At 39.9% G+C, this 5,700-nt stretch overlaps 1 long non-coding RNA gene across 1 annotated transcript; it reads right to left on the reverse strand.

The window, feature by feature from the left end:
- Positions 1 to 3,557: 3,557 nt before the first annotated feature.
- Positions 3,558 to 4,212, reverse strand: LOC124676710. Its single transcript, XR_006993766.1, has 3 exons — positions 4,108 to 4,212; positions 3,740 to 3,820; positions 3,558 to 3,647 (listed from the first exon to the last, which is right to left on the reverse strand). It is a non-coding gene; the product is annotated as an uncharacterized LOC124676710 (long non-coding RNA).
- Between the last annotated feature and the right edge of the window lie 1,488 nt (positions 4,213 to 5,700).

The following is a 5,700-nucleotide window of genomic DNA, read 5'->3' on the forward strand; positions in this document are numbered from 1 at the left end:
AAAAAAACAAAATTTAGTGCTACAAATAAGGCTTTTTATGAGACTTGTTCTGTCTTTTTTTACATTGATCACAAAAAATATCAGTTTTTCGCGAAACTGTACGAACGCACATAGATTGTCGAGATGTACATGCGCAATTTTTTGTTAGAATTTTTTGATGATTAGAAATATATTTTTTGGATAGAGGGAGCATATGCACCCAATAGCCGAATTGAATTTTCACGGATAAACTCTCAATGATGAAAATAGTTGTGTGTATTCCATATAAGACTACTCCATCTTGATCTACCAAACTACAGTATTCATTTGCATACTACAAAATCGCTTTGTTGAGAAATTCATTATTAGTCATTAGGAAGTTTACCTGTCAAGGGGCAACAACGTTTCAACCTTGTTTTGCTTCAGTATCTTCACCACGATTTATTGGTACTTCCTTGCAGGTATCCACCCTAATTAATGCCAAAAACATGTTACCTACATGAGTTTCACCGACATCCACTGTGTACCAGCGTATAAGCTTCCGCATAAAAGAAGTCATATCGCATCCATTTCGAAAGACGTCAGCTCAGCGTTGCTCAGGATCTGGTGCGGGACACTTGGGCCCCTGCCAAGTGCAAACTCTTCGCCTGGCTTCTTCTCCAGAACCGCCTGTGGTGAGCGAACAGGTTAATGCAGAGGGAATGGCCCAACTCCTATTTCTGCCTGCTGCGCATCCGCAACCTCGAGACGGCCAAGCACCTTTTCCTTGAATCCCCGTATGCCAGGCTGCTCTTGGCCGCCGTCGCGGCATGGCCGCACTGCTCGGGCCGAGGGCGTGGAGCGGGCAGCGCACGTTGCCGGAGGCATGGCAAGTCATGCTTGATGCATCGTCGCAAGATACGAGACGGCGTTCGTTCCATCATCATTCTAGTCGTATGGGAGCTGTGGAGGGAACGCAACAGCCGAATCTTCAAGGACTCGGCATCCACCATTCGTCGGCATGCGATCCTGATCAAGGACACCGCGAATGAGTGGGCGCTGGCTGGAGCAAAGAAGATGCACTGAATTATTTGGGAACCTCCCTGAAAACCGTTCTGAAAACCTCTCTGTTGAGGGTTTTAGCCCTTAGTTTTTTCGCTGAAATTCATTTTCGCTTATTCCTTGGCCTACAGCCACCTTGTACAAATTCTATCTACCAATGAAAAACCAAAAGCCAACAGTTGTTGGATCTTTCAAAAAAATTAAGCTTATCAAATTGCAAGAACCATGTTGAAACAGCTATGAAGACATAGATGCAAATAGTAGCCTGTTGGTAGAGGGAGCATACGCACCCGGGAGCCGAATTGAATTTCCGGTAGATGTTTTGGAACATGGGAGCATATGCTCCCTATAATTTGAAATGCATCTTACACATATTTTATTTTTCAAAAAAATTGAAACAAAAAATTCGCACGTACATCTTCATGTGCTACACGCTCACAAAGTCGTTTCATAAAAAATGAACTTATCATGTGACGTCTGTAAAAAAGACAAAATTCAGTGCTGAAAACAATGCTTTTCACAGGATAAGTTTTCTCTTTTTTACATAGGCCACAAAAAATATTATATTTTTGTGAAACTTGACGCATACACATATATTATGGAGATGTACATGTAGAATTTTTTTTCAAAATTTTTCCACACTTCAAAATATGTTTTGTTGGTAGAGGGAGCATACGCACCCGGGAGCCGAATTGAATTTCCGGTCTATCATTGAAAATTTGGATTTTAAGTAAGCGTAGCTAAAATATGAAAAATTTCCATCAAAAAATGTTAACTCAGATAAAGTGATCATACATAAGTACTGAACGTACCAAATTTCAAAAGAATTGTATTTGTGCAGCTCAATAGATTACACAGAGCAGGGCTGAGATGTTTTATATTTGAGAGATAGAGAGAGATATCCACTCACCAATAATCCTTTTAACCAAATTAACTAATGGAGACTGTACCGGACAATAGATTGAAATTGTTTAGTGTCTCGGATTTAACAAAAGAAATAAATGAGATTATTTTTAAATTTCATAGTGCCCATGGAAATAGAAAAGTCTCTCTAATACTGAAAGGTTAATATATGTGAATAGAAGAGGGGGACACCTGTTGATATATAAACTGGCGACCTTAATTAATCTAGTCTTAGTTAAAATGTTGCAGAACCTTCCGTTAACAAATACCTGAGTGCAAGAAAAGAGTTCACCCATTTTCTGAAGGTAGACATTCTGCCAAATACTTGGACGTGACTGGCAGAAGCTAGGACCCTGAAAAATCAAAGCACAAAACGCATGCATCTTCTAGTAATTTATCAAGGAATCTGCAGTCAAGGTAAGAGCAAATTGTATCACAAAAGGAATCTGATACATGCAAAATTAGCCGCCTCGAGCCCAAATGACAGACACATTGTTGCATCTAAAGCATCAAGTACTTTGTCTTTCCTACCCATAAAAATGCAATTAAACAATTAGATTTTTTACCTCCACAGAATCTGCATATCTTGTCATCACTGACATGTTTTTAGAACACACTTTTTCAGCATCTCCGATATCTTTGACATACAATAGGAAACTATTAGGACTGGGCAACTCCAATCACTCGCAACATGAAACTTTAGAAAACAGGGGCATGCGGTTTTGCAGGAAGGTGTAGAATGATACTCCTTAAAAATTAGTACCTTTGAAACATGGGATTTAGTACACATTTGTTTCATAAACAGAGAACACTTAGTTTTACATTCTCAGGATGGTAGAATTGTAACTTTACATAACATAGGAACAAAAATGAGATGGTTTAGTCAATAAATTTTGATCAGATCACATGGAAATAGAATACGGTAGTCTGGTTAACGGCAACCAAAATAGAAAATGAAATTTTATTAACTCCATTTGTTTATTTCATCGCACTATGATTCAGGTACAGCTCATTCTTTGCATCCAAGAAGTTCTGCTAAATGAGGTCATTGAATGAACCCCTGTCCACATTGTATCATAAGAGACACTAGACCATGATGGCGCGCGTTGCCGCGCCCGTCGTGAGAAAATAAGTTCATAACAAAAAGTTCAGAAATATTTGAGAAAAATTAGACAACAAAAAAATTTGGTAAGAAAAATGAATAATTTAAATTATAATGGTCTACACAGGTGGTGGGACATATTAATTAGTCAGAACTAATGCACTCACGTAACTACTTTCTTTTGCATTGCATAAAATGGTCAAGAAGAACATTAAAACAGAACATTGTATCATCTAGAGGGTAGCATCTTCCACTTTTGCATGAATTCAACAGCTGCATTGCTGTGAAACAATGCTAGTTATTTTAATGGATATGCCTGTTAATATGAAGTACACGTCAATATAAAGTGCAATATTGAAAAACTACAAATACGGTAGCAGTAGGCAATGTCTTGTTACTATGCACATAACTAATATCCACCATCCACAGATTTTGTATGCAATACAATTGACTTTTTAAACGGAATCAGCTTTGTAAGATCAAAAGAAGCTTACTAATCCGGCTGAAATACCGAACCAGTAAAATCTAAGGTCACCTCTTTCTGATATCGAATTCATCCCTTTCGTCACATCAACAGGTTTCTTATCTTGAGATTGTATAGCATAGACAATCTCATATGCAACTGAAATAGGGGTCAATTACACATGTTAGTCTAAGAGAAATGCAAAGAAAGTTTGTCAATTTGAAACTTTTTTTTATGAAAGCAAGTGCTACCTCCGCATATTGCAAACCTGCAACGTAAGATTGGCTGACACAAATGGAGTGCTGGTTTCATCCTTGGTAGGTTCTTTATTTCTGAAATAAAAGCATTAGCCCACAATCAGTAAGGGCATATTTATAAAGTGGCATGCTTACGATGAAGAATGAACAATTAAACCAGATTATAGTGACATGCTAGGTTGCTAGGTGAACTGAACCAAGTTCATTTGGCAAGATCAGACAATTTAAGATATATGCTGCTGAAGAACAAAATAAAGGCTCAGCTAAAGTAAAGCTAACGTAACCTAATAATAATTGAAAATTTCGAATTTAATGGATAAGCAGGAACTGATATCCTATTACGCTGAGATCATTACAAGTACCATGCAGAAGACAATTGTACCATCGCTTGTACTCATCTCCTTCATAAGAAGAGTTTGACCATCATTGCAACCTCGTACCTGTTCTTTGCAAAATAAAAATCCAGGTGTCATCCTTTTGTCCTTGAAATTATTTTAATGAACCTACAAGAAAGTTCCGTAACAGAGCTATTTAGCCTGCTGGATGCGGTAGAGGTTATAAAAAAGAAATCTAATATACAGACAAGGTTTTTGATATTGTCCATGTGTGCAATTGCAGAATACGATCAGTTTGGAAGCTGAACTTGGATACCAATAATTCTCCATGGTAATTCGGTGGTCTCAGGCTGCAGCAATCCTCCTGCCAAATAACAAGTTTTACAATTTGGTACCAGATTACCAAGCAGAATAAACAATTAGTAAAGAAATAGTGCAAAGCAGCCACACCATTTCATCTTCCTCCCGAAGTGGGTGCCCTGGGACCTGGGTGGAAGAGAGCGCCGGTGGGGAGAAGACGATTGTGGCACGATGGTGCAACAGACGGTGGTGCCAGGAGAGGATGCGGACCAGAGGCCGCTCCCTCCTCCACACCCTCCTCTGCGTCCTTGACGGTGCCGCCGCCTCCTCCTCTTCCCCGCCCTCCACACCCTCCTCTGCATCCTTGACGGTGCCGCCGCCTCCTCCTCTTCCCCGCCCGCCGTCAGCGTCAACATGACAACATGTTGCATCATCCGCCGCCCCTGCAGCCATGATCCAAGCAAAGCTATAGAGAGTAGGTGAGCAGGACAGACGCCGCCCAATATAATCAGGTATGGGTGGTGGCTGCTCACCTCCTATGCAATTAATTGTGCGAAGAACCAAATCGTCGGAGGTCTTAAGATACAGGGAAATAACCTTTGACAATCTGTCGGCCCGACAGAGGAGAGTACGTCCCGGTAGACTTGCGGAGTAGTGGCCCGGTTACGGTGTCAAACGGTGTCGTGCAGAAAGTTAACCACGTGAGCGGCATCTGGGGCGTCCAACTTCGTGATCGACGGCCGACGAGGTCAAAATGCTGTGAGGAGGCGTAGCTAGTTCAGTTTTACTGTTAACTAATTTTACTTGCTTTCACTTGTCTTTAATTTTTTAGCATTAATTAATTTCAAAAGTACAAAAATATCTTTACTTCTTGCAACTACAACCAAAAACTCAAAAACATCTTTATGTACTTGTTTTAGTTTACTTTCTAGTTTTAATTTTCTTTCTAGTATTTTATTTATTGTTATTTTACTTTACAACTACCGAAGCCTTGTGCTTGATAACCACACGGTGGAGTTCGGGGCACAAGACAAAGACTTTGCTTTGCAGATTGCTAGACGAGGTTGGAAGAAGCTTCACCTTTATTCCCCGAGAGTTTGATATAAACCCCGAGTCACCCTTGTGGGAAAATTTTCTCTTGTTGTATCACTTTGCATTTGGAGTCCCAACGAATTGACACACTTGTTGTAGTGTCATCAATCACTAACACTGGAAGAGTACTTCGATGAAATCAAACGTCACACCTAGACAGGGTGGCTATAAAAATGTATTTTTGGGTACTATGAAGGTATTAGTTGAGACTCATGGATCAAGAGTGGG

Source organism: Lolium rigidum, chromosome 7, assembly GCF_022539505.1.
Source record: "Lolium rigidum isolate FL_2022 chromosome 7, APGP_CSIRO_Lrig_0.1, whole genome shotgun sequence".
In the NCBI taxonomy this organism is placed as follows: domain Eukaryota; kingdom Viridiplantae; phylum Streptophyta; class Magnoliopsida; order Poales; family Poaceae; genus Lolium; species Lolium rigidum.